Source organism: Bidens hawaiensis, unplaced genomic scaffold (assembly GCF_021521415.1).
Source record: "Bidens hawaiensis isolate Kalapana, Puna unplaced genomic scaffold, B.hawaiensis_p1.1 tig00028088_1, whole genome shotgun sequence".
Taxonomy (NCBI): Eukaryota; Viridiplantae; Streptophyta; class Magnoliopsida; order Asterales; family Asteraceae; genus Bidens; species Bidens hawaiensis.
In genome coordinates, this window is record NW_027494574.1 from 137910 (window position 1) to 151276 (window position 13367).

The window sequence follows — 13367 nt, forward strand, 5'->3', positions numbered from 1 at the left end:
GAGACTTGTGTATTAGACATAATTATCTTTGAGAATCTATTACAATTCAGGGCTCAAACAAGTAAAAAATGTGCCTATAAATTAATTTTTTTTAATTATTTGATAATAGTTTGGCAATTTTATTTCCAAAGCAAAATAATAATAATAATAATAATAATAATAAATAAATAAGTACTAAAATTGCTAATATAAAATGCAAAGTAAAGTTTTACTTATCAAAAAAGGAAAACAAAGTATATCCTATTAAAAAGAAAATAACACATGTGAGAAGAATTGAACTCATGGCCTTTCGTTTCATAGACGGATACTTTTTTCATTGTGTCAAAGAGTAATTTATAAATTTACAGGTTTAAAGCACAATTATATATAAAAAAAATCTATATATAATTTCTTTTTTACAATTATGGGTCTCTTGAAAATTTGGGCCTAGGTCGGTAGTCTTCCTGGACTCCCTTTCGGGCCGGGCTAATTACATGGATTTTTTTAACAAAAGATAACATATAATAATTAAGTATTTAAAAGTTATACACGAACAATCATAAACATATAGAATACTTAAATCTAGTATAAAGATAACTTAATAGTCAGCACCTGTTTAAAAATATCTCTTATTGCCTTGAAAAGTTCGTTGGTGATGTGTAGAAGAAATTCGTAGGAATAGCGTTCTAAGTTGGAAACAATATAAGGAAAAAAAAAGATTAAGAGAGAGAGTGATTCTCGTAAGAGCGGTCAACATTGAGGCGTCATGCCCCACCCGCGTTTAACATGATTTAGGGAGTCGCAAGTAAAAGTCATATGTAGAAAATATACAAATAAATACAAAACAAAGTATTGTGTAGCATTTTTAATGTCTAACATTGATTTAATTAAAGTTTTCAAGGTTGATCTTTTCGTCTTATTGTTAGGATGTAAATAAGTTGAATTAACATTGAGGCGTCGTGCTCCACCCGCACTTAACGGGGTCAAAAGTAAAAGTCATGCGTAGAAAATATACTAATAAATACAAAACAAAGTATTGTATAACCTTGTTCAATAAGTAAGTGTTGATTTAAAGTTTCTGATGGTGATCCTCTTGTCTTATGGCTAGGATGTTAATAAGTTGAATCGGTTGTTATCTACTTGAATTCGGATCGGTAACTAGTTGAAGACAGATTACCAAAACGAAATGTTTATGGAACGTAATCTTTTGTCTACTAAAAAAATTAAATATAAAAACTATTAAGCGGTAATCAAGTTTTATAATTGTAACATTCAGCACGGACCTAATGAGTTATATAAATTTTCAACATATTAAAACAAGTGATTCAAGTTAAACAAAAAGGTAATTTTAATAAATCAATAAAACAGTTTTAATAAAATTAAGTAAATTTTAATAAGACGATAAATCAAATTAGATTACCCTTAGCAAGTAGTAAATTGTATGTGTATTTATAATTAGATTTACAACTAAGAGATTATACTTAACATTGTCTGATTTATCAAGATAAACTTATAAAGATACGTTTTATTATTCTGGTAAAGACTTTGCAAAAGGTTATACCGTTTACATCCGGTTCATCTATATATGAGTTTTCTTTTACCCAACATCAATGTTGATGATATTTAAGACGGGGTGTACATTATGTCCCTTGTACCTCTAGTAGGAAAACAACGATATGATGTTACGATGTACATATATCACTAAACTTATGGTTGGTATACGATGCTTAATTACTATTACATATCCCTTTTTAACCATCTCATTTTCACAAAATAATGTGACATCATGAAGGCTTGGAGTTATGTAAAATGATTGATGGCTTGGAGTTTTGTAAAATGTGATGGTTCAAATAATCTTTTCTTGAATTGAATATAGAAGGGTCTTAATTCAATGGGACCAAATGCTTGCCAAAATGACTAGGTGTTGTACATTATTTTGTTCAAGACTTGTAACATGATTAATGTGATGGGGAAGGCATAGTGGTAAGGGGAAAATGTATGCCACCACACAATAATAAGTTGAAAAATTGATGTGTGGTTCATGGTTTGTTTATCTTCTCACGTTATATCGAGAGGTTGGTCTAAAGAAAAGATGTGTTTTAATGCTCCATATTTTTTTCGGTTGTAAGTCAATCATATGTTATACTCTTGTCGATTTGATTTGACAATATGTATATATATGAATTAATTATACAGTTAGCATTATGAGAAGGTCGATTGCAGTTTTGATCTTTACTTTTAAAAATCGCATTTAAAGTCTCATTTTCCACCCAATTGTCATACATTTGGTTTTCAAAATAAATAGTCCTTTGTTTATTATGTTACCTTTTGAAATGACAAGTATATGTTTTACTTTAAAAGCAACAAGATAAAACATATCAAAGTTTTTTTTGACTTTCAGTCGTTGCACCATCAAGGTTCAATTAAACGTTGTTGGAGTTATTTGTCACTTAAAAGAAGCCTCGACGACTCCCTTCTATATTTGCCCAAGCCCTCAAACTTAGGTCACGAGCGAAGAGAAGATGATGTTCGTGGGGTGGGTGTGAGAAGCGATGAAAATGAAGATGAGAAAGAGTCTTAGGGTTTTTAGTTTTTAAAAGGAGAGTCAATTAGTCAATTTACATGTGTTTAGTATAATCTTTTAACATAAGTTAGTGAAAAGAAACAAATATATCACAAGTGAAAAACAGGAATTCTGGATTAATTTCAAGAAGTAAAGGCCAAAACTATAAACGGGCATTACCTTAAGACCGCGTTTGTAACTAATTCTTTCATATTTATGCTTTTAATAACTTCACTAAATTGATACCTATTATAACTCTAATTATCAAACTAGTTATTATCTTATTCTCAAAGCAAACTAGGGGTTAGAATGTTTCATTAAGCATTCTATAGGTAAAAATATTATTTCAAGTATAGATTTAATTCACATATGATCCATGTGGTAAGGCACTAAGGTTATATTGTGGTTTCATAATGTAGTTTAGTTAAATTAATAAAAAAAAATGGTTAGATTTATTATTTTCTCCATGCTACAATCATATGCATATTTAACATTGAAATCAAATCAAATTGTATCACTTTTGGATTCACTAAACATCCAAACTAGAATTAAAGTTCATAGTTTGAACTATTTAGCTCAAATACAAACCAAGTACTACCATTATCAAACTTGGTTTTTTGCACCTACACAACTATCACAAGCAATTAACTTGGTTGTAAGGCTGCTTTTTTGTTGTTTTCTTTTAAGTGTGAAAAGCAAACAAGAGTGGTTATGGCAGTAAAAGGGATACTAGGTCATTTATATATGATTACCACCATTCCACCACTTCATTCCATGATACATGGCCCCTTTGCCTTCTTGTTTTAGCCTTTTTGGTCATAAAGGCCAACCAACCATTAAGGATTTGACCAAAACATCAAACATGAAAAAACATAAGGAAATTCAACAAAATGACTATTGTATTTGTGACTAATTTTTCAAAAGAAAAAAAAGCGTGCACCGGGATTAAATGGGAAGCGTATCGTGATTTAATTTGTTTGTTGTAAAAATTTTGCAAAATCAAAATGGTTAAATATATAGGTTTTGATTAAAAGATTATTTTCTTGATGATATTCATTATGAACAACACCATTAATCCATTCGACGTTGGCATTTGCTATATAAGAAACTATAACACACAAATGTTCGAAAAATGGATTGCGAACATAACGTTAAAACTCATAAAAATAGTAGAATACTCTTAATTAGTTATAGTTCTTATATAGTTTAAAATTATCAAGCCCTAAAAAAATTTGAAGAAAATTCTATTTTTTAACATATTTGGGATTGTAGTTTTGGTTTTTCTTTCTCTATGTATTTAAGCTTCTTGGTTCAAAACAATTGTTTTTTTTTCTTTTGTTTTCTTAATATTATTGGCCTTTAAAAAGAAAAAAAAATATACACATCATATATTGAAGACACATTGGTAAATTCAAAAGGAATCCACAAGTGATGGTTGGATATTGATGAGGTATTGCTTCTTTGTTTACTTTATAACTAATTTTAAAAAAGATATTTTGTTAGTCGAGGAGAATTTTGATGTTCCTATAGTTGTATGTGCTTTATGCTTCAAGGGAACCCATTATGTAATTTCTTTTTCAACAAAAGATAGTTAGATAATCCCACATAACAAAGCATCCACCCCTTTAAACATTTAATTAATATTAATATGTTTTGGTAGTTATATATCCTTACATATTATATTTTATATATAAGGAAGATAAAAAGTTAATATTACTAAGTTAAATAATTATAACTTTTAAAACATCTATAATATATATGAACGAAAACCCAAAAATCATATGTGTCGTGATGTGGTCGCTCCCACATTTTTTGGAGTAATCAGATTTGCTTAATTTTTAAATGAAGGTTTCTCATGTACTTGACCCAAATTCATGGATATGGGTCTTATCAAACCCAAATATTTTTTTAAACAGGTTATAACATCTCATTAAATTAAAAACTAATCTCACCAAATATTTGATTTAAAAATCCTATAAAGTTGGGATATACCCAAAATTAATATATGATTTATTTAAACAAAGTTATATATTATTTATAATTACAAAAACCAATTTTATAGTAAAAACAATAAATGGGTCTTGGGTCTCATCAAACCCATATAGCTTTTAAACCGGGTTATAACATCTCATTTATTAACTTTCATACAATAAAAAAATAAACAAATATTATAAACAAATAAGATAAAATAACCCCCGTAATACGAGGGATAAAAACTAGTAAAACATAGGGTACAATTTTTAAACTTATAGTTATGATTTTGAAAACGACACATTTCCTCGTGATTTATAAGTGGCCATATTTTTTTATACCATAGTATTTTATTAAAATAAAAATAGACATTAAAAACGAACATTTTATTGCCTTTAATTTAAGTATAAATTACATATATGTGTATCAATTTAAAAAGGTTTAACATGCTCTGTAAAATTACCAGTGTCAGTGTTTCACGACACATCGAGCTGACACTTTTTAGTTATCTGAATCACTAACAAATACGTCTTTTACCTAATGATAATAAATAGGTTTGGTAGCGGTGATTTTAACGGGATAGGTCATGTATTAATTTTGTTGAAAATAAAAAATAAAACTTGATAATTAACGTAGAGCTATGTAAGGCTATGTGTACTAGGCGGGAATATTGGGCGAAAATGGGCGATAAAGAGGTGAAACATCCCCCCCCCCCCCCCCCGGCGATAATTGGGAGAAAATGGGCGGAGGCGAGGTATAATTGTCGCCCGTTGAAGAAGAAAATAATAATAATTTAATAAAATGACCGTTGTGAAACGGTCAAATTTAAAAAAAAAATAAAAAATTAAACAATATATATATATAAAAACATACACCCTTCTTCTCCATTTTATATCCATTTTATACACAAATCATACCCAATTTCTTACAAAAAATAAACAAAATGAATCCTAGAAACAACCCGAACCAACCGAACTACCAATTCCTTGGTTTTGGTCAAACGTATGGTTCGCAATCGAGCCAACCGAACCAACCGAACTACCAATTCCCTGGTTTCGGTCAAACGTATGGTTCGCAATCAAGCCAACCGAACCAACCGAACTTACAATGGAACTAATCGAGCCAACCGAACCAACCGAGCTATCCGTATCAACTTTCCGACCCGAACCTAAACATGTACGCCAACTTTCTCAGCCCCCAAAACACAATGCCGGCGTTCGGGTCTACACCACCGGAGTCGGAGCCAGTGACGGTATCGGATACGCAAACGTCACGGGCCTCCTGTAACATCCCGAAATTTCTAAGAATATTATAATTAAATAAATTAATATCAGTGGGAAAGTTTACTCGGGTTAGTCGGAAAAAATTAATAGAGTAGAAGCTAGTATGGGTCGGGCTAGTGTTGGGTAATGGATATGGGTTATGGACTTGGGAAGGAAGGAAGAGGCCATGGGCTTAAGCCCATGATCCATAATTATATAAACCTTAATCCCCATTTTCCATTCATTTCACACATAATCCATACACCACCAAAACACACACTTAGCTCTCTATCATCCTACTCTCTCTCTCTCTAGCCGAAATCAAGAGGAAGAAGAAGGATAATCGATTTCCGACCCGAGGTAATGATAGTTTAATATTGTACGAGCCTAAAACGTTAGTTATAGTCGCGTAACGACGAGCCGGCACCGTTAAACCGTTTAAATCACAAGATCTGGGTGGAATCGAGTATAAACTGGACCTAAGATGAGTTTAGGGATCACCCTAGCTCAAATCTGGATCAAACGGGACGAAAAACGATGAAAACGGTGGAAGAACGAGTGAGATCTCGTTTTTCCGGCGAAAACGCGGTTTTCCGGCGATGACGGCGCCGGAAAGGTGGCGCCGGAAAAGATAAAGGTGTCAGGGAATGTTCCCTGACCTAACCCTAGTTCTCTAAGGAAACTTAGCGAATCAGATGGTGATTCTTTAGCTAGTTCGCTAAGAAAACTTAGAGAACTAGAGGGTGATTCGCTAGCTAGTTCGCTAAGGAAACTTAGAGAACTAGAGGGTGATTCGCTAGCTAGTTCGCTAAGGAAACTTAGAGAACTAGAGGGTGATTCGCTAGCTAGTTCGCTAAGGAAACCTAGAGAACTAGAGGGTGATTCGCTAGCTAGTTCGCTAAGGAAACCTAGAGAACTAGAGGGTGATTCGCTAGCTAGTTCGCTAAGGAAACTTAGAGAACTAGAGGGTGATTCGCTAGCTAGTTCGCTAAGAAAACTTAGAGAACTAGAGGGTGATTCGTTAGCTAGTTCGTTATGGGAGCTTAGCGAATCAGAGGGTGATTCGTTAGCTAGTTCGTTATGGGAGCTTAGCGAATCAGAGGGTGATTCGTTAGCTAGTTCGTTATGGGAGCTTAGCGAATCAGAGGATGATTCTTTACCCAATTCGTTAAGGGCAAAGTAAAGAACTAGGAGTTTAATATAAAGACAGAATGGTCCCTGGACTTAGAAAGGAATGAGATAATTACATAGTAGCCCTTGGACTTTGATAATTTATGAAAGATGCCCTTAAAGGATTAACGAGTAACGATTAACTAACCGGGTAATGATTCAATGAAGTAAAATCGGCTTAGACACGTAAGACTAATTAAGTAGTAATGAGGATGGCTAGAGTAGTATTTGATATTCAATTATTAAACAGTTAGACGCGCACAGCTCGAGAAGGAATAATCAGTAGCCGAAGAAGTAACCAAGTTCAGGTGAGTTTCTAGCCCCATTCCTTGTTATGTTTTCAGGGCTGTGTGCATACTCGATGTGTTGTTAATACATTTATCCTAAGTGATAAGTGTATGCCATATGTGATATATGTGATGGATATTAATGATTGCTTGTCGGTACGCGAACGATCTTCGGATATTGCGCGTACTGTCAGGTTAAAAATAAATGTACGAATATTATATATCGAAGATGTATGAACATTACAAATGAACACTTGTCGGGGCGTGAACGATCTTCGGCTATTGCACGTACCGACAAGGGGTATGGTTGTTAAATGATTGATGTAAAGAACGCCTAGAGTGTTCTTATGCTATAATGTAATTATTGTATATGTGAAGTATGTGTGTACAGGTACACTAATGGTATGTGAGTCCTACGTTCGACATAGTAAGTTAGGATGGCGAATCCCTCTAACTTCTGTTGGACATAGACTTGGCAGGTGATGGCGTAGTTAAGGACTGCGGACCTTATACGTGATGTAGATGATAGATGTAAACGTAGATAGGGACGGTGGCCCTTTTCCGTGTTATAGGAGATAGACGCCAACGTAGATAAGGACTGCGGACCTTATACGTAATGTAGATAGGCGTCAGCACAAGAAAGGACTGTGGACCTTATACGTGCTATATTTGTGTTGTGGTAGCATAGGAGAAGACTGCGGACTTCGTACGTGCTATGGTTATAGGTGATAGACACCAACGTAGATAAGGACTGCGGACCTTATACGTATTATAGATAGGCGTCAGCACAGGAAAGGACTGTGGACCTTATACGTGCTATACTTGTGTTCTGGTAACATAGGGGAAGACTGCGGACTTCGCATGTGCTATGGGTTAGGTTGCAACATAGGGAAGGACTGAGGACCTTGTACGTGTTGTCAATATAGGATGGTACAGGGAAGGACTGCGGACCTTGCACGTACCATAACTGGTGAACATAGGTAAGGACTGCGGACCTTTTACGTATTCACGATCTTGAGTACAGGTATAGACAGCGGACTATGAACGTACTCTCGGTAGACTGAGGTTAGTGATTGTAGATATGTATGCATGTATGGTAGTAGGGTAACAGATTAAGTATGGATATGTATCTTCGGATATGTATGTATGTGTATGTATTGTATGGCGTCTGATTAACTAGAACTCACTCAGCGTAGCTGACTTTTAGTATGCACGCAGGTGAGCTGATTATAGAGTTATCATGAGGACGGCACATGGCATGGATTGAACGGCTGGCATCTGAAGATGGAAGAAACGATGTTTTAAATATGATATTTTATGTTATGGTTTTAAAGAAAAGATTAATTGTTTTGTAATAAACGGTTAAAGTTTTATATTCCGCGAAAGTTTAATAAACTCTTATTTGTAGAACTGTGTTTATGAGTAAATCCGACGCTAAAGTAGGGCTACCGGGTTCGGGGCCTTACACCTCCGGTTCAAGCAAAAAGCCGACCCATAAACAAAAAAAAAACAACCGGGGGAGACGATGGCGCAACGTGATCCATACAAGCATTGGAACGAGGAGGAGGAGGTGGCCCTTGCAAGGGCTTGGATCGTGATTTCGGAGGATCCCGACGTCGGTAAGTTTTTTAATATTAAGTATTTATTAAAAATGTATTTAGTGTTTATTAAAATATATACTAATTGTTACAAATAAAATTAATTTATAGCTAACTTTCAAGCCACCGGGGTGTTTTGGAAGAAAGTATTTGAAGCTTGGCTCGCGATAACATGTAAACCCGAAGACTACCGGGGAAAAGAAGCGGTTCAAGCCCACTGGAATGGGCTTAACGCCGATTGTCAAAAATTTGCCGGGATAATTAACCGGTTGAAGGGGTCCGGCTGGCGTAGCCGGCATAACGACGTCGACATTGTAGGTCAAGCCTTGAGCGACTTTCGAGCTCAGGGTCACATTGTTGAGCGGCCCGGGAAACCGTTCAAGTATTTGAGTTGTTGGGAAAAACTACATCGTTGCTCGAAATGAAATGTGGTACCAACCGTTCCGGCCGCCCGACGAGCCGGCTCATCCCGGCCTTCAAAAAGGTCGAAGACATCGTCGTCGACAAATCCGAGCACACCAAACACACCCTTCGATGCTCGTAGCTTCTTCCTCGACGACACGGTCAATTTAACCGATGATTTGAATATACCCGACGAAGATGAGGTAGAGGAGTTGCCTCGACCACGCGGGAGATCGAGGAAAAATAAGGGGGAAGGTTCGTCGTCAACACGATTCAATACCGAGCCCGTTGAAATAAACGAGTTGGTCGGTCGTTTTGAAAACAAATGCCACCGTAATTGGAGCCGGCCTTCGAGCATCCAACAAACAACAAGAAAAGCTGAACCAGACGTTCGAATTAAAACAAATGAAAGACGACTACGAATCTCTCAAAGTGGAGGGGTTTCACGAGGATGCCGCATTATTGATGCAACGCCGACGTGAAAAAATGCGCGAATATTACAAATATTAGTTTCTTTTTTTTATCTATGTTTTTTTTATTTTTTTCTTTAGTTATGTTTTTTAATATTTTTAGTTATGTATTTTTTTTAGGTATGTTTTTTTTGTATTTCTTTTTAATTTTAATGCATATTTATTTAATTATTTAAATAAATTGGTTTTTATTTAATTAGTTTAATTATAAAAAGAAAATAATAAAAAACACACTGTGGGCCCAACTTGTAGCCCCTACACCATTACACCCCAAAAACAAATTTTCACTCCATGCTGACTGGGGGCCATGTGTTACAATTCGTCCCAAATTGTAGCCCCTCCACTACACATAACCTAATGAAATGGTCCAACACCACTATATTCAAAAAGGCCAATAAATTCTTGTGTTGAGCATATGCGATATTGCGTCCACTATGACTAAAATGCTTGGTGGTACCAAAACACCACCAAGCATAGTGCAATATTTGTGACTCCAGTATATTTACACCAAATACTTATCATATATTTTGGATATCTAAACATCATATCATAAAAGCATTATTGTGATTAGAAGGGGGAAAATATTGAAAAAAACTTATCAAATTGACATGTTTAACACATTTTTGTAGAAAAGTAAGTCGGTTTAGAGATTGATTCATGTTCTTTTATCCGCGTATTAAAAAAATTCAGACTAGGACCGACCTTAGGGAGAGGCAAGTTGGGCGATCGCCCAGGGTCCAATTTCCATGAGGATACAGAAGTTCTTAAAAGTGATATATATTTATCTGATCTATTTAGATTATACATTCATTTATTATGAGCCAACCTTTTGTTAGTGCAATTGGAAAAACCATCTCAAGACAATGAGGAGGTCATTAGTTTAAGACCCGACAACAATGCCTTTTATTTTTCACGCGTCATATTTCTTTCTTTTATTTTCTTTCTTTAAAAGGTTGTCCTAACGCATGTGCAAGAAACTTAGGGGGTGTTTGGAATTGCTTATTTTCACCAACTTATAACCTATAAACTTTTTGAAAAGTAATAAAGTGTTTGAGATTGCTTATATTGTGAGAGGAAAAGTTCCAAAGTTACACTTTTGTAACTTATTAACTTAATGAAAAGTTATAAGAATGCAAAATAAGGAATCCCAAACACCCCCTTAGTCTTTTCACACTCCCTATAAATAATAATTTTAAGTATTTTTCAAGTAAATTCTATAGGCTCTATCCATCGAGAGAATTCGAGCCGTGATAACTTATTTTGTAGATGAGCCGAGCTCAAGCTATACGTTTCAGCCCGAGCTATTTGTTATAGATATCATACATAGAAGAAAATTAAGCAATAAGACATCTCAACTTATCATATGACATACTTATGATTTTTTTTTTTTTTTGCTTTATCAATGTAGCTTTCAGTCTTTCACTTGGTCAATAAATTAATAAACATGGAGTTACTAGGCATGTGGCTATATTACCATAAATTAAATGAGATTACCACTTTTACATAAATCAACAATGACATGTCGTAGAAGTCCTAGACCTTCACTTAAAACTTCTTTGACACACAATCTTAACTCGCGAGTCCTTTATTTATTTTAATTTAAAAATATAACACTCATCAAGTATTTAACGTGACACTTTATGTCCTTGTGTTAAATTCAAAAGTAGCGGCCTTGGTCATAAATGATTGATTTTTTTTATGTGATTACACTGAAATGATAGAGAAATATGTATTTAAATTTGTGTATTGCGTTTTACAAATTTCGGATGTGTGTTAGATGATCACATGAGTACTTTTAAGGCGTATACAATATGGTCCATTAAACTCAAATTTTGATAAGACTGCTAACCAGATTTTAATACTCTTATATTTGTAAGCGTATTTTTAATATAATCAATCACAACAAACCAACGGTCAATATGTTTCTAGTCGAAATATGTGATTCATCAAGTCCTAAAAAGAGGAAATGCTATGTCTGATTAGGCACATATATCGCATCAAACCAAAATTACGGATATTTATAACCAATAGGCATGCCTGAATTGAAGCATTGAACCAAACACTATAAGCATTCAACGAACACATGACACACTTAGCTTTTCATGCTAACAAGTTCATGTCGGGTTAAAACCCTTAACGTGTATATCGTCACACTTAACACGTGCCATTAAAAACCTTGGTGATATCGTGCTGATATTAATCAACCGTATCGAGCTTCGTTTAATAGAACATTAGGCATATAAGTGTAATAGCTCATGTAGAAGATTATTTTAGTGATGTTATGGTACCAAAGATGTCATTCCTAACACATGCAAATGTAGAACCTTTATAGATGATGCAATTACACAAAAAAGACTAAAAAGTGCTGTTAATATGGGCTAATAAATAATGTGGACCAAGGAATGAATAAAGGCACATAAGTGGTCCAAGACTCCAAGGGGTAAGTGGGCACGGAATAAATTTGGGCCCTACAAAAATTCTCTCTTGTCTAATTACAATAACACCATTATAGTTTTGATATATATATATATATATATATATATAGTTTGTAAAAAAAAAATTCGGTCCTACCTGTATGATCGGGCTATGAGCCCATAGCCCTTCCCGCCCCGCTACCCCTGAAATAATTAGGTTTATTTGAATCAACCTGGATTTGAAGTTTAAAAATAAAAATTAATGCTTTTTAAATATAAAAAAATCAAATTAATCGGGATACCCAAAATCAGTCCGGTTAAAGGTAGCGTTTCACAAAACCCGAATTTGGGTCAAACTTAATCGATTTAAAACTAGTTGAGATTAAAAACTGGTATTAAAAAACCAATCTGGTATTAAAACTGGTTTTAACTGATTTCCAACGGATATATCTCTCTCTCTTGTCTAATTACAATAACACCATTATAGTTTTGATATATATATATATATATAGTTTGTAAAAAAAAAATTCGGTCCTACCTGTATGATCGGGCTATGAGCCCATAGCCCTTCCCGCCCCGCTACCCCTGAAATAATTAGGTTTATTTGAATCAACCTGGATTTGAAGTTTAAAAATAAAAATTAATGCTTTTTAAATATAAAAAAATCAAATTAATCGGGATACCCAAAATCAGTCCGGTTAAAGGTAGCGTTTCACAAAACCCGAATTTGGGTCAAACTTAATCGATTTAAAACTAGTTGAGATTAAAAACTGGTATTAAAAAACCAATCTGGTATTAAAAACTGGTTTTAACTGATTTCCAACGGATATATCTCAAACCAGTTTCAAACTGATAGATAGAATCATATTGAATCGGGGCCGGTTTCATCCAACTGATTTCAAGTAGAGGCTTACAAAAAAAAAAAAAAAAAACCAGCTTGGCCCACCAACCTGGTTTATAATCCAACGCTACACTAAAACACCCGGTTTGGACCTGGCCCAATCCGCTAGTTCGTATACCGGTCCGTACTATCGATCCCTCAAATCGGTTAAAAAACATGCAAAAAAAAGAGTTCTTTTACAATAATAATAATAATAATAAAAATAAAAAAATAAACGACTTCTTTTACGAATTTGGTTCGGTTTGGTTTGTTTTTTTTTCGGTTTTTATTACATTCAAAACCAAAACTGAACCATAAGTTCAGTTTTTAAGAAAACTCAAAACCAAACCATTAATTTTTGTTTCAGTTTG